Source organism: Pleurodeles waltl, chromosome 4_2, assembly GCF_031143425.1.
Source record: "Pleurodeles waltl isolate 20211129_DDA chromosome 4_2, aPleWal1.hap1.20221129, whole genome shotgun sequence".
NCBI classification, from domain to species: domain Eukaryota; kingdom Metazoa; phylum Chordata; class Amphibia; order Caudata; family Salamandridae; genus Pleurodeles; species Pleurodeles waltl.
The window spans coordinates 920444223-920466352 of NC_090443.1; the positions used below are offsets into that span (position 1 = coordinate 920444223).

General features: G+C 44.3%; 1 long non-coding RNA gene across 1 annotated transcript in view; it reads right to left on the minus strand.

Moving 5' to 3' along the window:
- Positions 1-7091: 7091 nt before the first annotated feature.
- Positions 7092-22130, minus strand: part of LOC138293471 (uncharacterized) — a 305721-nt gene continuing 290682 nt past the window's right edge. The window contains exons 4-8 of the long non-coding RNA XR_011203016.1: positions 13698-13860; positions 12120-12218; positions 11197-11279; positions 9508-9610; positions 7092-8482 (exon numbers count right to left, since the gene is read on the minus strand). This is a non-coding gene — a long non-coding RNA (uncharacterized lncRNA). The remainder of the gene's footprint in view (positions 8483-9507; positions 9611-11196; positions 11280-12119; positions 12219-13697; positions 13861-22130) is intronic.

Consider the following 22130-nt stretch of genomic DNA (forward strand, 5'->3'; position numbering starts at 1 on the left):
CTGTGTCTGATGCCATGTGTGAAGGTTTGCTTTATGCTGTATCATGCCACTAGATTCCACCTCCCATGGCAATTAACATTGTGGGCAGCCACATGGCTGCATGCAAAGAAAGGAATTGCCAGCATTCCCATAATGACATGAGGGTCAGTTTCTCAAAACACGCCCTAGGTCATGATTGGGTCACAAATGTGTGTAGTGAATGTATTACTGGAACTGTGGCAAACTGCACAATTGTGAAACAGTCCATATGTCAGACTTGACATTGCTAAGTTGGTGCTATGATAATGTGAGAATGTGTATCTACCCTGAAAGTTTTGATATTCTGTGTACAGTGATATCAATCCTTATCTGACACATGTTTGAAAGCAGTTTCTCCAGCAAACCTGTGATACTTTATGTGGACAGTAACTGGTGGACCTGAGTCCTTAGCCCATCACAAATGTGCATGTAAGCCAGTCTGTGATTGGCAACATGAATTTCTTTGCCAAACTGTATTGTAAGGAACAGACAGGAACCTGTCCACATTGGTGAGATATTTGTGCATCCGACATACAACATTTTGGTGTCCTTAGTCCTGCCCAGAGGGGAAGTTGATGATAGAGAGCAATGTGATCTTGAAAGGGACATTTGCGTGTGGAAGGTAACATCACAGAGAAGTTGTCGAGACCCAGATAATTTCCTTCCAAAAATCTTACTCTTTGGGAGAAGGGAACACATTTTAGCTCTGTACTGTAGTGGTTCAGAGATTTAGCCATGTCTATGTGTTTACTCATGCTGCTGGAACCCTTTGTTATAGAGTGAGCTACAAGTGTATGAGGGACAAAGGCATACATGATGTGGGAGCAGAGATGGGGATAATTGAACTTGTTGCAAATGTTGTGTGATGCCCAATTGTATTCTCACATTTACACTATAACTGTTGTATCATTTTTTTCAGCATCAACTGGGCAAGGAGAAAGGTGACTGCAACCACATCAGTGTTGATGAAGCTGGCCACTGGGGATTGGGTGCTAAGACCAGTGACATCGAGGGACCCAGTGGCACGGAGGGTGAGTAGACTGGCCAGGAGGCCACAAGTAACTCAACATCTTCCTTGAAGGCCTCCAATGAAGACTAGTCCCTAGTGGCAGCGGACCCTGGAGAGACTGTGACACCTGCATCTACATTCACCCCCGTATTCTCAGCTCCACCCTCCCTCTTGCTATCCCACCAGTTGGCAATAGTCACCCCCCTAAAATGGGCAATGTCACCTTTGCTGCAGGCACCTCTGCCCCCTCCCCTGTGTCCCAGGCTGCACTCACTGAGGAGGTTGTGGATCTATTAGGAACAATTGCTGTAGGGCAAATTGCACTATTGAATGCCATCCAAGGGCTGGCTGGCCAGATCACCCAGATGCTGGCTTACCTGGATGGCATTCACTGTACCTTGTCTGGCCTACAGTAGTCTTTCCAGGGTCTGGCCTCTTTATTTGCCTCAGCCTCCCACCCACTCCAACCTCATGCCCAGACTCACAACTCTTCCCTATCTCAAATCCCTCAACCCAGTCCTGTCCAAAACACACACAAACATATGCATACACCCACAACAACATCCACAAGCAGAACATCCCAACACAAACACAGAAAAAACATATGCACAGAAACACACTTGCAGAAACCTCACACACCACCGCAGTCAAACGCCCAGTCAGTACACCCACCACTATACAGCCATACACACGATCACAGACATGACACCTACCACTACAGTAACACCCACAGATAACACCAGCACACCCCCAGCCATTGGACCTACCACAACCACAGCACGTACACACACCACAGACACACCACAAGTCATCATACACACCACCACACATGCATGCACCAGCACACCCACATACACCACAGCAACACAAATCACAACCACAGCAGACACATCCACATACACACAAACTTGGCCCAAATGCCCACACTCACCGACCCAACAGACAATCATTAAAAACACAAACCTATAGATGCAGGACATACACCAGACCCTCATGCACCCACACCTTCAAAAGACACATGCAAAACAGACATGGCCACCCCCTCTATGGGGGTGGCCATATCTTCCCGCAAAACCAAATCCCTCAAGAATACCCGACTCACTTGCTTGTGGAAAGTTAGCTTTTTTCAAGGCCTGGGTGAAAACTCGGCTCCGCTGGCAGAGCTTGCGGAATTCAGCAACTGCGTGTTCCACGGAGAACATGGAGTTATTGATAGACTTAGTTAGCGCTGTGTTAGCGAATTCGTGGCAAAGCTGAAGCAGCTAAAATCTAAAACTTCAAGTGAAAAATCTTCTCTCATTGACCGTTCGCATTGATATTGTTGTGCGAGGAGTACTTTTTCTTTCAATAGCTAGAAGTGCCCAGAGACTTCAACTTCCTGTTCCTGTCCAGCAGACTCCTCCCACTGCTATGCCCATCTCCTGGTCACTTTTCACTTGGATTTCTAGCTGGAAGGATCACTTTTTTTGCCTCCTGGATATATCATGTGATCTAAGGACTTTGTTGTATTTGAGATTTCACAAATAAGTTAAAAAACACTTGCATAAAGGAGTTGTACAACTTGTTTGTTTGATGGGGGCATACACCAGGACTTATCTGTAATTTTATTTCATTTATTACATTTATTGTGGTGGGAGGCCTGTATCTGGGGCCTAGTTATAGTTTAACTTGTAATTTTTCTTCCACAAAGGAAAAATGTTTTACAGTTCACTACATCGTCTCCATGTTTTGTTTTGTAAATTTGCAATATTCATTAAATTGAATGTTAATTTTAAGTGGCCTAGCCTGCTAATGGAACAGGCCTTCCAGCTGTAGGCCCAGTACTAGTCACGAGTGCATGATGAAAAAACAACTGTTTGTGTTGTTTGTAGGACTGAAACACCATGGATGGCATTGGATCAAAGATAACAAAATGTTGTTTGGGGGTATGTCACATTTTGTTCTGCAAACGGTTTATGGTGGGATTATAGCACATGATGCCTTTGTATGATGTGTGTTGTTGTAGAATCTTTACCCCCTATAATTTTTGTTTTTGTAATTACTGACTTAATGCTGTTTATTTCTCTGTATCAATGCCTACTTTGTCTGTCCAGTGCATGAGAGTGTTTGTCAAAGGCCATCATTTGTTTTTGTTCCTCATGCCATGTGGTCTTGGGCTCTTTTTGTAAGTCAATTACAATCCTATACCGATATGTTTTTTTTGTTTTCTATTCATCGTGCTTGTTCTTTGACCATGTGGCTGGTGGCCATTTTGTTTAGGCAGCCAGTGTGCTTTAGGCCTGCAAGTGTTCTTCTTTGTTGAGGTAGCAATGCCTCTTTGCAGGATGTTGTTTGACAATGTGGCTGGTGGGCATTTTGTGTAGGCAGCCAGTGTGCTTTCCAGCTGCATGTGAGCTTCTTTGTTGTGGTGGCCATGCCTCCTTGCTGGTTGTTGTTTAACCATGTGGCTGGCAGGCATTTTCTGTAGGCAGCCAGTGTGCTTTAGGCCTGCATGTGTTCTTCTTTGTTGTGGTGACCATGCCTCCTTGCTGGTTGTTGTTTGACCATGTGGCTGGTGGACATTTTGGGTATGCAGCTAGAGTGCTTTAGGCCTGCATGAGTTCTTCTTTGATTTGGTGGCTATGCCTCCTTGCTGAGTGTTGTTTGACCATGTAGCCGGTGGCCATTTTGTGTGTTATTCAGGCCTATTAGGTCAATGCTTATTAATAAATGTGCTGTACGAGCAGTTTTTATATTTTATTATATTTCTTCTTGCATGTTTTACCTCCATAACTCCTTGCCTCCCCAACCCCTGTGGTTTTCATGCTAGTCCCCCTCCCTAGTACTTCAGCAATTGAAATCTATTTTTAAAAAATGTTATCCTTTTTTTCAAATTCCAAACTTTATTTTATTTAAATTTATAACAGTCTAATAATAATAATAATATTTAAATATTTTCGTAACTATTGTTCTTACTTTTCAAATTTTTATAAAATAAATTAAACATTTTTATTCCTATTTTTCCCATTAGCCCCATGTCTGCCATAGACATACAGTTGCACTACATTACATTATTCAAGGTTTATTATTCAATTTGTCACCAGCACCTCCCTGAGTGCCACATGCCAACTTGATTCAGACAGGTAAAGCTAACAGTTACATTCTGTAAGTTGTAGTTGTTGCACTTTCTTATCCTTCATGACTGTACATGATTTTGAAAGTTAATTTTGATGTAGTGGCTTTACGAATGGATACACTGTATTTCATAATTATTTATAAGTTTATTTAAGTAACAATTACATTATATTGTTTGTTGTTACTACTAATACAACAGCAAAAATACCCCATTTCACAGTTGTGACAGTGAGAAGGACCAGTCTCTCATCCCAACACGTCGAGAGATTGACCATGATCAAAATTAATCAGCACTTTATACTGCCAAATTACAGCATACCTGAAGTACAACAAGAGGTGGATGTGGGTGATGATTGTTTGGACTCAGGGCATGGTAGTGTGCTAGCTGACCCACGTCTGGGTGAACCACCTGAGTTTGAGGATGAACTCTACTTCCCTGACTAGACCTGGGGCACCATAGAACTTTCTACTTTCTACTATTGATGAACTGCTTTGAGAACAAAAAACTAATTAGCTGGGGAAACCTTATTATTTTATATTGTTTATTTCTGTCTAAATTACTTTTGAACTGCAACTGTTTTAGGCAAATGTATGGTTGAATTGTAGTTGGACCAGTGTGCATTGAAGAATCCCCCGAGCCCCCCAAAATCACTTCAAAGAGATTTGAGAGACAATGCCTGCCTCAAATCTGTGCCTATCCTTTCTTTTGTCCCCTCCTAGGACTGCCCAAGATATTTGATTCACAACTTACTGGCCAATGTGTGTTTTGTTTCCTGAATCGAAGAGCCACTATGCTTGATTGGAACAGGTAAGTAGTAATGCTATATGCCTCAACGATTTCTATGAGGGATACTTGTTTCAATGCTGAGATGGTTTGTGTGGCTCATCTCTAGTGGTGGCAGATAGTGAGAGTGGGTGTTTAATTTGTATTGTTTAACTATATTTTTACGCTGGCTTGTGTTCGTGTTGTGATCGATTTACAATGTTGGCAGAATTATAATGTGTGATAAATTTTTTTCTGAAGGTGGTTTTTTCTCTTCCCCTTTGACACTTAGCGAAATTTGTTTGCTGGCATTTTCACACTCCTGTGTTTTCTGGTGCTTTGTTTTCTGGTTCACATTTGTCAAAGAAGAACCAACCAGTCTATTTAGGTAACAAACAAAATTCTAGTCCAGAAAAAAACCTACTCAATGTTTCTCTTGTTGTTAAACACAGCTATGCGTTACAGGTCACAGTATCTCAATTGGTCGGGCAACTGTGACTCTGGGAGCAGTTGATATGGAGTTGGACATAGTAATCTTTAATCAGAGACTGGAGGATGATGGAAGGAATCAGAGCATGATTTGACAACTTAAACAACTGCCAGAAGAAGGACGTTATCAGCTTCAAGGAAATCAACATGGATGATGTGAGGATGAGTTTAAGAGGCCTACTCCAATCTGTGGACTGGTGGTGAGAGGTGTGTCAATAACTTGATTTGGGAAATGTAATGCTGCTGTGTGTGTCTATTGACCTGCTCAAAGTTGAAACTTTGTGGTGGTTGGGTGGGGGGCCTGTTGTAGGAAACTGGAGGAGATAGACATGTGATGGATAGTAATGTCACATTATGCATGTGTTCTAGGCTTAACGTTATTTATGATCATCATGCCAGTTGTGAGTTTGATAATCCCGATACATGTTGCCACTTGTCTTTGATTGTTGGTTGTTGTACTTGCTCTCACTTAATTGATCACACATTAGTCAGACAATGAATGATCACAAAGGTCTTGCTCTGCCACCTCTGAGTCATCTTGGTACACTACTCTTCATAAAGCTTACCTTCCATTTCAATCCTTCTTAATTCTACAATATCATGATAAACATTTCTGTTTTACAATCTGCAGGCCTTCTCTTCTCCTGCACCATAACACTCATGCTTATTTTATCAGACTGCTTTAGGCAGGCACCCAAGAAGATTGAGGGGCTAAGCCAAGATGAAGCCAAGATTGCAGATGCATCTCCTAATTTGGCAAACAGACTAGTATTATTTTTCTTTCCATATTCATTTTTCAGAAGTGTGTGTGGTAGCTTCACCCCAAGATTAATTATATGTACCATGTTGCAAACGTAAGTGACCAAAGATTTTTAGATATGTACAACTTGGGTCTCACTGGGGCTGAGAGAATGTAAAAGTTATCTCTGTGTCATACATATGCATATTTTTCTATTCCTCCTGCAACAGGCTGCTGATCATCCTTTCCCAGATGAATATAGTGTTTGTGTAGTGTTTGTCTTTTTGCCACACCTTTCCCAAAACCCCTTTCCTGTCCACTCATGAAATCACTAACCCTCTTCCCCTGGGTTGTGTGATTTATTGATTAATTATTGATTTATTAATAATTTACACCATTGATTAATCACACACTTGGTGGGGCGGATGTGGTAGAAGCAACCTCAACTCAGTATGGAGGATCTTCATTTGAGTTCACCTACCTGGAGTGTGACCTTGCTCCCTATGCTTTCACTGTTAGGGGCCTATTTATACTTTGCTTGCGCTATTTTAGCATCAATAATTTTGACAATAAAACAAAGCTGAGCTAACTCCATATTTATATTTTGATGCTATACCCATCTAGCATAAAAATATTGGCGTTAGCGTCATGTTGTGGATGCAGCACACTACCTTGTGCTAATTAAATGCACGGTAGGCATTCCCGGCCACAATGTGACGCTAACCCTCTACCGCCTTATTTATACTCCGGCGCAGAAATGACGTGCGCGGAGTAGGTGGACCCAAATAATGGCGCTAAGTCTGCTTAGCGCCATTATAGAATGCCTGGATCAGACCAGGCCTTAGGGTGCCTGTGGACCCAATTTCATGGCCAAACACCATCGAATGGGCCCACAGATGCCCACCCCAAGCCCCAGCAACACCCCCACCCACACCAGATGGACACCATACAATGGGGGACCCCATCCTGGGTAAGTATAGGTAGGTGTTATTTTTGTTGTGCCATAAGGGGCCCCCTGCCTGGCACTGGGTCTAATGGCCTTGCCCTGGTGACACTGGTCCCCTGTGCTGGCCATTGGGGTGGTGGGCATGACTCCTGTCTTTACTAAGACAGGAGTAATTTTTGGGTGTTAGTGCATCAGAAAATGACACTAGGCTGGATGGCGGCATATTTATTTCTGCTAACCAGCCTAGCGTAATTTTTGACCCACTAGCGACTTTTGCCCTACTGCCACCCCCAGCTAGTGCCTTTGTTTTAGATGGTAGCCTATCTTTAGTGCCGGCGTGTGCAATTTCATAGATATGGAGCAGGGCTGCCACCATGGAATGGCACTAGCTGGCATTAGCGCAGTTTTGCGGCAAAGACCATAAATATGCCCCTAATTGTGCTATCATGCTAATTCTACATCACCGTGGTACCTTGAGAAACCATGCAGCCCTCACTTCATCGATTAAGGTAAGAGAATTATGGAGAATTGTTGCACTTTTAGTAGAGGCAATATAATTGGCAATGGCAGATCTTTCCGCCCCACTCCTGTGGGTCAAATTTTGCAGAATGCACTGCAGAGACTAGAAGAGTATTGGAAGAGTTTCCCATACCTAACTGCATAAATAATTGTTTTACACTGTCAGCTGATTTGTAAAACATGCTGCTCTAAATGTAATACACTACCAGCAGATTTGAAAAACAAAACGCTGCGTAAAACTGCAGTGTGAAGTTAAACACCCCAAAAAAGATTTTATGCATAAAGAAGTGTAAATAACTATTTATTATCCCCGTACCTCACAAAAGAATAAATACCCACCACTTCTTCCCACAACTGGCCTACCCCTATCCCAAACAAATGTTCCTTTCCCCAATGCTTAAAAAAAACCTGTCCATTTGTCCATGATGAATACAATTTTTTTTTAAAGTCCCATAAAACCCATTCGCGCCCTCTCCACCCACAACAAGTCCCACCCACCAAACTAAAAGGTTAAAAAAGGGACAGAGGAGGGCACTTGACTAAAGGCGGTCCAAGATTATTTTGAGGAACCCCTCCATACGTGCCTGATTGGCCTCGATCAGCATCAGCCTCCAAAGAATGCAGCATTAGAACACAGTGTCTCATGGGGGGCAGCAGGGATGATGTGATGATGGGCGGCTGCCCTGGCACTGCGGTGTAGGTGTTGCGGGGCTAGTTGCACTGGGGCCTTGCTGGGACCCTCTGTACTGGCAGCAACTGCTGCCGCCTACTCCTCCTCTTCCTAAAAGATCACCAGCCGCTGGTACTTGGGCCATATGTCCTCCAGCTTCACCTGCTGCAGCCAGGCTGTTGTTTAATGTCATGATGGTGGACCAGCAGGAAAAGCTATATCAAGAAAGAAAAAAGAGAAATTGTAACCAATGCTTTGAGCAAACACCTTGTTTAAAATCATGTAGTGTAGTGGCACAGTAGCAGTACATTTGGTGGTCACCTCAGTCCATTCAAGTTTAAGGTGATAACTGTCACAGCCATAATATGCACTATGGAGTGCAAGTATTCTCTCTCCTGTTGTGCTAAATTAATGGTGGTGTTGTTAGCTCAGCTGGTGTCCGAAGTCGTACTAGTAGCGTCTGCAGCTGGGGCAGCTGTACTAGAAAATTATTTTATTCCAATGGCCCTGTTTTTCTTTGTACATGGACTACAAGGCTGATGAATACTAAGAACAAAATATGCCACTTAGTATAATATAATCAATCATGCAGACACCCGGTCTGCCATAAGTAGGCGGTGTGAACTGTGATGCACTGCAGTACAGAGAGAGGATTAAGGAATGGGATATAGATTGTATTTGGCACATTTGCATCGTTATAATAGAATATCCCATTCAGGAAAATCAAGGAATGTACTTATGGACCACTTTACTCACTGTGCTCATGACCCTCCTCCACCACACTTTGTAATAACTACTTTTTCCCCAAAAATATGTTTGCTTTGTAGTCAGGAAAGGAATGTTCTTAACGTACTGAACTTCAGGGTAAGGTGGTAGGGATTAGGATGGGTAGGTAGAGTACACAGTTTGCTGATCAATCAGTTCCTCCTCATCATGTGCCCCTGGTTTGGCAAGTAGTGTGACTCACTGTGGTTGGCAAATGTTGAAAAGGGAAAAACTAGACCGAAGTAAATCCATTATGGAAGCCGTAATGAATTATATTTATCACTTGGCTTGAAAAAGTGGCACAAGCAAAAAAAAATATTTTCCAAATTATTCAGAAGTCTGGGACAGACCTTAAGAAAGATGAAAGGAGTGAAGAACTAGGAAGTGACTGACACACTGGGCACTGGGAGGAAAGGGAAACACACCTTGTTTTTGCATTGCCATGCATTGAAAAGTGTTTGACACAGTAACTTACCTTAAACTGACAGATGCACATTGCACAGCCAACATTGCAGTTTTGATTCTGCTGAATTGAACCAGGCAGTTGTTAGGTCATCTTGGGTGGCAATGGTGAACGGCTATAGCAAGGGAGGCAAGAGGTGGTAAATGAATGCTGGCCTGGGATACATATTACTTGCCTCACTTGCAAAAATACTGTGAGTCAAGGGAATATTCTGAAATGCCATCCAAACCATTGCATTACACCTTTGATAAAAACCATTCCAAGCAAGTAAAGTAGGTGAGAACACCCCTATCCAGAAGAGCTCTCTTGCTTTCTTCACTCCAAGCATTTATCTATTCATCATTGCAAATTTGTTCTTCTAGTACTCTTATTCTTCACCGTTGGCTTTGATGCACACCATTTAAGCTAAGCTTTACATTCTCTCATCCAGTCTTTCACCATTTAAAACCATCCAAATTCCAAACATGCCTCTCTACTAACCTTTCACCGACATCCATTTACCCAGTAACCACCCATTCATCTTTTCACCCATCAAACAGATATAACCCACCGAGGAGCCATTCACCCATCCAGGCATGGAATCCTTTCACCAATACCCTTTCACCCACCTTGGCTGGCATCCTACCACCCGTATACCCTTTCATCCATCCTTCACCAACCCATTCATCCTATCAACCTTCTCATCAACCACCTATATGATTATTATTCACCCTTTCATCCACACACATCCTTTTACTCATATTATATTTCACCCATCCATTCTACTGCCATCCTTCTTTCAATTTTCCAAAACACATCATAGTTCAAGTTCATTTTATGAACCTTGGTCTGCTAAGTTGCAGACAGAAGAGCCTTTCATACTTGCTTAACTTCTGCATCTGCTAAAGCAGGATGTTGATGAGTGAGTCAACAACAACACTACTACACCCTCGTAGTGACTATGGGCCAGATGTATCAAAGCTTTTTGCATTCGCAAACGGTGTAAATGCCCGTTTGCAACTGCATAAAGCCATTTCAGAATGTATCAAAGGCATTCTGAATGCAATTTTAAGGAATCGCTAAAATAGCGATTCCTTAAAATTGCGACCCTGTTTAGAGAGTCGCAAATTGCGACTCTCTAAATAGGAAATCGCAAATAAGGAATCCTTATTTGTGATTTCTAAAGCACATGTAACAAGCAATTCCATAATGTGAATTGGGCATTTAGGAATCGCTATTTACCACCAAGTTGAACTTGGTGGTAACCATGTGCAAATTTAAAAAATGCATTTAAAATGCATTTTACAAATTTACATGTAAAGCACACATGCCCTTTCGGCATGTGTGCACCTTACATGTTGTAAAAGAATATTTTGGGGTGCAGCAGAGGGGGCCTAAGGCCCCCAGCACCCTGGACTTTACATTTCCAAAAATTGTGATTTCCAGTTAGGAATTCGCAATTTTGGAAATGCAAAAAATTCGCAAATATGGGCCTACAGGCCCATAGGTGCGAATGGGGGCCAGTATCGCAATTTGCGATTCAGTAATAGCATTTGCGATTTTTAAGAAATCGCTATTATAGAATCGCAAATGTGATACATTGCATTTTGCGTATCAGAAATAGCGATTTCTTAAAAATCGCTATTTCCGATTCGCAAAAGGCCTTTTTCATACATCTGGCCCTATATTACTAATTGTTAACAAGCAAGCAATAGGACTTACCACTGCCCACCACTTCTGTCGCAGAGACTCCCTCCTCATCTGCTCCCACAGCTGTGTCTGCGCTGGCGCTGCTGGCCTCGGCACTGGTGGTCGGTGCAGTTGGAAAAAAACATTACACATTTTAGACACTACATACGCCTCCCCCTATTGTTTTTTTGCAATAGCAAAATACAATCCCAATACATCCCTATATTTAAATTACAGAGTTCTCTTCTATCAAAATATCATTTGGGCATTTTGTTGGTTGGCAAGTTTTTAAAAGCCAGGTAATCAAGTAAAAAAATGTGGTAATGGAGTGGCGGAACTAGCTATTGATGAATCTGAGAAATCAAGAATCAAGAGAAATAAAAGGGTGCTAGAACTGGTCAATGAAGGACATATGGTCTTGGTTGGCTAGTGCAATGGGGTCATTCTCCTCATATTTCCAACCATGGTGCACAGTCATTAACTGCTAGTATACTAATAACACATACACAACATTGGACGGTACCAACAATTACATGACCATGTTCAAAAACACATTTTTTTCCTTTTTTAATGGTTGAACTGCAGCAAGAAAAGGGAAGCCTTGTCATGAAACGTGTAGAATACCTTACTTGGGCATGCAATCTTCACTACATGTGTTCTCTGAGCCTTACCACCATGCCACAAGATAAGATACATAAGGGGAGAGGGAAGGCTCACCAACAAAGCAGAAGAAAGGAAGCCAGACAGACTAATACAGCCAGACAGTTTGAAGTAAAGAATCTTGAATATAGAAAATAAGTAAATTGGATAATGCAGGGATCAGAAGAGTTTATGAAACAGATAAATTGAAGTGGAGTTGGAAAAAAATTAGAAGACAGGCACAGTAAAAGGTAAAAGTGTGTAGCAGTACAAATTAGAGAAATAAATACTAATATTAACACAACAGGAGAACTTACTGTGGCCAGCAGAGCCATCTGCCATGGCACTTGTGGAGGGGCCACCTTTAGCTGCCTCACCGCCTCATCACCACCAGCCCCTCCTCCTGCCCCTGGATGCTAGATGATGTAAAAAAAAATAGAAAAGATTAGTGGTACTGTTAATAATCTCTCCAAGAATATTATTTTTTTGAAGAAAATGACAAACACAGTAACATTTCTACATCAGAGTTTCAGAGCACTGGTATTATAATAATAATAATAATAATAATAATAATAATAGTATCTTGGACCATCCTATTCCAAATTTCCTAACCCTATTCCAAATTTCCTAAACTACATTTTGGATTTATTAATAAATTGCAATGAATGATTTATACAGTTCTCATCTCATTCTGAATCTCTCAATGCATAGATTGGATGCATGCAAAACTACAACACATCACTGGGAAATTACTTGGCAGTTGCCATTGTACTCGCTACAAATAAAAAAATAAAGGCACAGAGAAGTGAGAGAACATGCAAACTCACTAATACTAATATTAACGATGACTATCTTAGAAAGGACACAGGAAGATTCTCTGCATTACTTCTTAATCAGCCCAAGCAAGTGCCAAAAACAAGAAAAGGTAATATAATGAAAAGAAACTAGGGGAAAATAGGTTTTAAAAGTGGGGTATGGGAGAGATATATAGAGGACATAACGAGGCCCCAGCACCATGACAAGCAAAAAAAGCAAGATGACCGTGCCCATGCGAACCACGAGGTGCAGTTCGTGTGAGAAATCCAATGCGAGGACGTACTTTGCATTGCCAGTGACATTAAACATCACATGAACAGGTGCAGCAAGAAACTCCACCCGCTAGTGGAAATCTGCATAGCTCGACAGAGTTTTTATGTGACTTTACGCAGTTCTGCGTAGCATGGCTATGCGAACTCCGTCAAGGCCACCATTTTTTCCTGGCCCTGACTCCTACCAAATCCCAACCCATCCCACCCAATTATAGATTTTGGTGCAAGCATTCATGTCATTACTGTAACTTACACCAAAATTATATGTTTTCAGTTTTTGTAAGTGGAGAATGCATGTGTGTTTATTTTGACATGATGTGTCAATGACATGCACATATGCATTACACAGATGACCTGACACTTTGCATTTGCATATGATCTTATGTTTGTGACATGGTGTACAAACAAATGGGACATGTGGCCTTTGTATCTCTGGTATGTTTGCTGTTCACCAGTAAGCATTGTGTTACATTCTGCGTTCACCCATCTGTAGTATAGTGTAGTGATATTGCTACATTAGAATGGGTTTGTTGGGTTAAAATGAGGGATACTGTTAGAGTTGTTTCTTTTGATATTGTGGGTACATTTTTACACACACCCTTGCGGACACATTCCTATTTGTGATTGTTGTAACTTATTTGTGTAGCTGCCCATTGCCACGTGTTGTATGTGCCACGCATCCTGTGTGGCGCATCCTGCTATGCGGTCCCCTTAAGGGGTGGAGCATGCAGCCTCTAAGGCTGCATGCTGCACCAGGACACTTGATCTTTGTAGTGCGTCCTTTTACCCACTCTTAACTCTTGTTACCTGTCAGTATTGGCGTCTCTGTTATCCCACTGCGTTCCTTCTGTTTTCCCCTTCCTCCTCATCCAAGTCCATGTCATCCTCTGCTCCTACTGAATGCGTCGGGTTCGTCTTCCGGGGGCGCACACTTAGGGCTTCCTGCTTTCCCGGAATCCTCACTCCTGACCTGCAAAACAGAAAAACACAAAGGAACATTATTAAAGCAGCAACCTCTTCCATTTGTGTAATAAAATTCCAAACTGTGAATAAGCACTACAGAAATGTATCTGATTGTTTTTCTTTTTTGACAGATTCAGTGAAGTTAACCGCCTTGTTTATTCATAAACAAAATAATGACAAAAATACTTATTATTATTTTCCTAATGTTTGATGAATTAGCAACTATTTCAAGGAGGATTTCAAATAATTAATGTATGAATTGTTGAACATTGATACAGAATGAGATAAACCTTGCTTTAATATTAGATTAGAATTTATGTTGTTGAACTGTTGAACTCCATTTATCAGGAGATGCACATTAATGGACAACGATGAATGGAATTAATACTTACTTATGATCCTGTGATGAATTGTTGCTAAGGCGGCTCATGATCTTTCATCATTTATATATTCATTTGGAGCATGTTTCTCTGTATGAGTTCTATGAGTTCTATGAAATAACAGATTTGAGCTCTGTTTTCTAGTTAGCGCAATAGTGGATTCAGCTAAAAAGAACCTCTGTTTAATTAAGGATGAAGGGACATTACGTATGCGATAGTGGATTATATTATTAAAAAACGTATTTATGCATATTCTAGCCCTAGAACTAAACAGTGTTATTTGTTTTCTAGAAGCTGTAACAACAACCCCAATGTTGTTCAGTGAGAGACTGGATTCCTTCTTGACCAAGCTTCGGCCCTTCATTCCAGTGGGTCAGACTTGATCATTTTTATGGTCTGCTTGATTTGCAGAGAAGTGGGGATATACTTTGTACCCATTTCACTCCTAAAAAAAGGTAGTAGCCAATAGTCTTGACAGAACGAAGAGCCCACATAGAATGTTCGCCAGAGTGAAATGGAGACAGGGAGGTCACCTTGGCTGATCTAGCTCACATGATTGGCAATTTGCAAAAAGAGACTCAAGCCTTAGCACAGAGAGTGGATACTTTTCAAGGAGTAGCCACTGCCACGCCAAGTGTTTCGAGCATAGAACAAAGGGGGGAGTCCCAAGAAAGGACTTTTGTACAGTATGGCACAGCTGGATTTAGTCAGGGTGCGAGTGCACATGTAATCCAGTTCACCACTCCACCTTTTATTCCTTTGGCCCCTCCTAAAGGATTGTCTGGGGATCCCACAACATTTGCCAGTTTTATAAACCAGTACCATGTTACACTTCATTTACAAACCAGCCTGCTTTCCAAGGATCAATCCAAAGTGTTTTTTATCTTGTCCTATTTGGGGCACACAGCTGCAATGTGGTTGATTCCAATAGCAGAAAGAGATGACCCACTACTATATAATTACCCAGCCTTTAAGACTGAACTGAAAACGTTGTTTGATGGTTTCACATTCAGTGGATACTGTATTATGGAACTTACGAACAGGCAATAAAGATTTATTGACATACATTATTACGTTCAATCAATTAGTGGCAGAATCTGGGTGGCTAGAGAACAAAAGGAGTGCCTTGCTTTACAAGGGGTTACGTGATGAATTAAAAGATTTGTTAGCCCAAGTGGTTAATCCTCAGATATCTTAGCAACTTAATAGATTTGGCAGTGTAGGTCGAGACAAAGGTTGACCTGACATTAAGATACTGGTTGTTAAAGAAAAAAGACCTGACCCGGACAAAACTGACAAAGCAGAACCAATGCAGATAAGGAGTCTGAGAGGACAGTTAAGTGATGAAGAAAGACACCGATGTAGGACATTGAAGCTTTGTCTATTTTGCGGAAACAAAGGTTAATTTCTTATGTGAATGTCCAGTAAAACCTAAGATAAAAGAAGAGGCGGGGAAACTAGGAAAGAACCTCCATTTAATTAAGGACAAAAGGGACATTAGGTATGTGGGAGTGGGTCATGTTATTAAACAACCTCATTCATGCATATTCTATCCCTAGACCTAAGCAGTGTTATTTGTTTTCTAGAAGCTGTAAAGACAACCTCAAATTTGTTCAGTGAGAGACAGGTGTCCTCCTTGACCAAGCTTTGTCCCTTTGTACCAGTAGGTCAGACTTAATCATTTTGATGGTCTGTTTGATTCACGGGGAAGTGGGGAACTACGTTGTGTGCTCCTGCTGATATCTAAATAGGGAGGGAGGGCCGTTATGTCGGCGGGCGGTTTTCCTGTCAAAAAGCCGATGGCGGAACCATTACTGCCAACCTCTGAATCAGGCCCTTAATTTAGAAAGGAACTAAATGAGGGGATTCATTTTGTCATAGAAATTATGGTTAGTGCTGTAGAAAGAATGTCCTCTTCCTCTTCTATTTCATTAAAACATTCTAACATGCACGGTAAAGCATGCCCTTTCAACTCCAGTAGCAGACTGCCATTTAACTCCCTAGTAATCAGGAGTTTTACTCCAGTGTTCTAATGCGCAACTAGAGTGCTAATATTCTGAAATTATTCCAACAGTGTGGCACAACTGAATGCCATCATTATGGAATCGAAGTGGAAAACTGAAAGCATTTTCTACGGAGGATGCTACAGTAAATGAGGAAATTAGGTAGCTTCATAACAAGTAAGTCTCCCAAGATGGCCTCAAGATGTAAAAGAGCCCAAATGTAGAACAAATATTACCCAACTGTAGTCCAAGTATAACCCAATGACAGAAGTGCATAAAACACCAGATTTACAATAAAGTGGCGCATCGGTCCTGAGGTGCCACTTTTCTTGCGTGCCCCTACCGCCACCTAACAGTACCATGCAGTGTAGTTACAATACAACAATTTGTATGCTATTGTGGCACTTTGCTGCTCTAGTGTAAAAAATGTTGACGCTTTACAGCAAAGTGCAAGGAGGCCCATTGATAATAATGGGTGTGTCACTTTAATGCCCGCATTGAGCAGGCCTTTATAATCATGCCAAAAATAGTGCAGTGAAATCCTGTAGATGACGCAAATGTGGCACAAGTAGGCAATAGGGCCTAGTAAATCTGGCCCTTAATTTTTTTTTTTTCAGTTTTATGTAGCACAGACTTGACCTGAAGCTATAGGGGTGCTTCACATGAGCAGTTACATTACAAAAGGAAACATTCATTTTGGTTTTAGGCACAACAACGTTAAGCTATTTGCCTAAAATCACAGGATGTTGAGCTGATGCCAAAACTCGAACCTGGTTCCCCAGCTGCAATGTGTGCACCTCTGGCCTTTACAGCACATCCTGTCACCAATGTGCAACATATAATTAAGTGATCAACCTCAAGTATGATGGCCAATAAAAAGGCTGAAAGGTCTTCCTGAGTTAGAATGGTGGGAGGAGCTGGCACCTGCACCTGAACAGGGCTGTGCCTGGCCTTACACAAAGCAGTCTCCAAAACCCTGGATTGTGTCTTAGGCCAGGGCAGGGAAAGGCAGGGTCTAGTGCACTACAAAGACTTCTCTTTGAAGTTTGCCTACTTCGAAAACAGAAATGGGTAAGAGTACTGGACCTCGGACACCACATAGCTAGAACACTTCTGGAGTGAAAACATTCTGCCAGGAAGAACAGCTGGATGCTGTAGGAGGGACTTCCACTCTGCCTGTTACTTTGTTCTGCTGGCCTCCTGCTTGCTGCTTCTGTCCTGGGAGTGAAAGGACTGGACTTTGCTTTCTACATCCTGCTTTCCAAGGTTCTCCAAGAGCTTGAACTCAGCTTGCCTCCTGTTAAGAAGTCTCAGGGCAATCAAAGACCTCATCTGCCAGCACCTGCACTCTTTTGCTGAGAGTCCTGACTTGCCAAGTGGTGCCAAATCTAGTCCTGGGCCCTTGCGAGGGAGTTCTAGTGCAGCCAGGAAGAAACTGATACATCCACTTTCAGAGCGACCTTCGAACCAGCGCCGCTCCCCAACTCCACACCGCTGCCTGCACTGGAAACATGGTCCCGCTGAGTGCAATGACTGTGATCTACAATGCAGACCCTGCCACCACCCCTCCGAAGTCCCGCCGCAGTGTGAGTCCAGACTGGAGTGTCACCAATATCCTTGACACACGACTCTCACTACGCCACAGCACCTGTGGGCCTGGGATGTAATTGTGACATCGCAAAATCGAAGTTTCACGTCTTGACCTGCTGGATTGATTGACCCCACCTTGTTGAAAGGGACCGCCACTAATGTCGCATCACCACCACTGCAACCGTAAGTAACCCACACCTCACCTTCCCTGCCTAGCAGCAAGGAACTGACACCTCACCTCCCCAGTGGCAGTGAGGAACTAACACCACACCGGCTCTAGTGACGCCCCCGCCACAGTGCAACATCTTTGTTTCATTGTTTTCCAAGTTACTGTAACTGGGTTATATATGACTCCATAGCTCGTCTGCGCTCCCTCGCAGTCACCACCGGACTGTTGCAAGCGGCTGTGTCAAGCCGTTTTGATAGCCCCAGTGGGAGCTATTATGTTTCTGAGTGCTATACTACATTTAGGCGGTCATTCTGACCGCGGCGGTTGCCGCCCGCCAAGCAGTTCCCGCCGAAAGACCGCTCCGTGGTCAAAAGACCGCGGCGGCCATTCCGGCTTGGCCGCTGGGCCGGCGGGCGACTGCCTGAAGACCGCCGGCCGGCCCAGCGGGACAGCCCCTTCAACAATGAAGCTGGCTCGGAATGGAGCCGGCGGAGTTGAAGGGGTGCGACGGGTGCAGTGGCACCCGTCGCGATTTTCACTGTCTGCACAGCAGACAGTGAAAATCTTTGTGGGGCCCTGGTATGGGGGCCCCTGCACTGCCCATGCCAGTGGCATGGGCAGTGCAGGGGCCCCCAGGGGCCCCACGGCAGCCGTTCCCGCCATCCTGGTTCCGGCGGTGGACACCGCCAGAAACAGGCTGGCGGGAAGGCGCTCGGAATCCTCATGGCGGTGCTACAAGCAGCGCCGCCATGGCGGATTCCCTGGGCCAGCGGGAAACCGGCGGGAAACCGGCGGGAAACCGCCGGCTCCCCTTTTCTGACCGCAGCTTTACTGCCGCGGTCAGAATCGCCCAGGAAGCAACGCCAGCCTGTTGGCGGTGCTTCCGCCGCCCTCCGCCATGGCGGTCATGGACCGCCAAGTTCAGAATGACCCCCTTAATCTTTCAAAATTTTTATTTGTGTATGTTGGAGTTTTGTCATTTTAGTCTTGTTTCACTCAGATAAATATTGCTATTTTTCTAACCTGGTGTGGAGTCCTTTTGTAGTGTTTTCACTGCGTTACTGTGTGTGTACAAATGCTTAGCACATAGGGGGTCATTCTGACTTTGACGGGCGGCGGAGGCCGCCCGCCAAAGTCCCGCCGGCAGAATACCGCTGCGCGGTCAAAAGACCGCCGCAGTAATTCTGAGTTTCCCGCTGGGCTGGCGGTCGACCGCCAGAAGGCCGCCCGCCAGCCCAGCGGGAAACCCCCTTCCATGAGGATCCCGGCTCCGAATGGAGCCGGCGGAGTGGAAGGGGTGCGACGGGTGCAGTTGCACCCGTCGCGATTTTCAGTGTCTGCTTGGCAGACACTGAAAATCTTGGTGGGGCCCTGTCAGGGGGCCCCACTGCAGGGGCCCCCAGGGGCCCCGCGACACCCGTTACCGCCAGCCAGGTTCTGGCGGTCAAAACCGCCAGAGCCAGGCTGGCGGTAAGGGGGTCGGAATCCCCATGGCAGCGCTGCCTGCAGCGCCGCCATGGAGGATTCCCCAGGGCAGCGGGAAACCGGCGGGACACCGCCGGTTTTCCGTTTCTGACGCGGTTGTACCGCCGCGGTCAGAATGCCCATGGGAGCACCGCCAGCCTGTTGGCGGTGCTCCCGCGGTCGTTGGCCCTGGCGGTCCATGACCGCCAGGGTCAGAAAGACCCCCATAGTCTCTGAGATAAGCCACACTGCTCCTGCCAAGCTACCTAGGGGCTTAGCAGGCGTTATCTTAGCTGTGTAACTCCCTTACCCTGACTAGAGTGAACTGCTTGGGCAGGGTGTAAACCCATTTCCAAAACTTTTGAATATATCAAAATGACATCAGGTGTATCACACTTTTATAATAAATATGGAATGCTAGCAATAGACAAGATTTAGGCAGGAGACTTCTAAACTTTTTATGCCCAAAAGGGCTTTATTTTATCTGCCTTCTACCTAAAGTCAATGGGGGAAATCAATTCCCTAGGTCTTTTTTTTCAAAATCTCCCTCTTACCAAGTTCAAAATATTGGCAAATATGGTACATTAGATCACAGAGGGCAGGAGGAATGTGGTAGGGGCCAGGACTCGGATAACAGAGGGCAGGTGCACCAAACTGGGTAGGTGTCAGGAGTTGCAGCAGCACAGTACAAACACAGGGTCCCAAGTCTTCTGATTAAAATGGTACATGCGTGGGTAGGCCAACTGCCCGTGACAGGAAATGCCCCAAAAATGCAACATGGACACATCACATTTTTACACAGAAACTTGATGTATTTTTTGCAAAGTGCCTAGCTGTGGATTTTGGGCTCTAGCTCAGTCAGGATTTAGAGAAACATAGCAAACTTGTACATTTTTTAAAACTAGACACCTAGAGAAATCCAGTATGGGGTGACTTGTGGAGCTCTCACTATGTTCTGTCACCCACACTCCTTTGCAAACCTCAAAATTTGGCTAAAAACACTTTTTCCTCACATTTCAGTGATGGAAAGTTCTGGAATCTGAAGGCAGCCCAAAACTTCCTTCCATCTAGCATTCCCTCAAGTCAGTCTTCTGATGAAAATGGTACCTCACTTGTGTGGGTGGGCCAAGTGTCCGTGACCGGGAAGGGCCCAAAACACAACATGGACACATCAAAATTATCTATAACAAAACAACATGTTTTTGCAAGGGGAGCACCTGTATTTTTGGTCCTGGGCTCAGCAGTCATCTAGGTAAACCTACCAAACCCAGATATTTCTGAGAACTAGACACCCGGGAAGTCCTAGGAGGTCTGGCTTGCAGGGATCCCGCAACATTTGTTTCTTTCCCAGAATCTCCTGCAAACCCAACATTTTACTAAAAATTACATTTTCCTCACATTTCTGTGTAGGATCACCATGCCCGCTCTTATTTCATTTTGCTTTTCTTTCTTTCTTGTGTCTATCACTCTCCTTTCACTCTCCACATGTTTTCCCGCACCGCTGCTGGCCCTGCGACCCCACCTCCTCCTTCCCTGCGAAGCGCTTTCCCGCCCTCTGGCCTTCTAGCTGACTGGACCCCTGCCTCCTTCCCCTTCTGCAAGGCACGCCAAAGGCAAGCTCATCTGCACTGGTCTGTGACTGGAACACGTCCATTGCCACAATCCCTGGCCACCAAACTTCCATCGCTACAATGCAAAGACCCTCCACGTGCTGAACACAGCACGATCCGCCGCCTACCATCTTGCATCACCCATGGACACCCACGGACCATTCTCGTGCCTTCACTGCCACCACACCCTCACCCTACACCAAACACCAGACCCTCCCACCGCAGAACCATCGAACACTAACCCGGAGCGTCTCAGCTTCATCCTCCTCAACATTTGCTCCCTCCACAAACATGCCGTAGAACTCTGGGACTTACTGGACTCCACTCACCCCAACATCGCCTTCCTCACTGAAACTTGGACACACCCAGCATCTGCACTGGACATCGCCATCGACATCCCCAGCTACTACAAACAGCTCTTCAAAGACTGGCCTCCTTGCCCAGGCGGTGGCCCGGCCATCGCACATAAATCATCTCTCCGCTTGACAAACAATGTGGAAGTACAATCTCCCCTCATGGAGTACCTCCACTTCCATATACACGCCACATCGAAGTCAACCTTTCGCGGGACCCTCATCTACAGGCCACCCAGCCCCTGTCCAGCCTTCAGCAACTCCATCGTAGTCATCATTTCTCCTCACTCTCTTGCCTCCTCAACCTAGTTCCTCAACTACGACATTGACAGCATCCACAATACCAACACCATTTCCCTGCTTGACAATCTCGCCACAATAAGACTAAAGCAACTGGTCACCTCGCCAACACACATCGCTGGACACACGCTCAACACCATCTTTTCCATCAGCAACATCATCCCCGTCAGCAACACCTCCAAACTTCACTGGACCGACATCCACTGCATCCATTTCACTATCACCTCACTGACCCTTTGCCTTCACATAGTCTGAGTCCCAAGCAGAAAATTTAACTAAATCATTGAGGAACACCTCTCCAACACCCTCAGCAAGTCTTCTCCGCCCCTCACCGCGAACGCTAGCATCTTGGCACAGAATTTCCACCATTGGATCTCTGAATGCGCCACCACCCTAGCACCTCTCCAG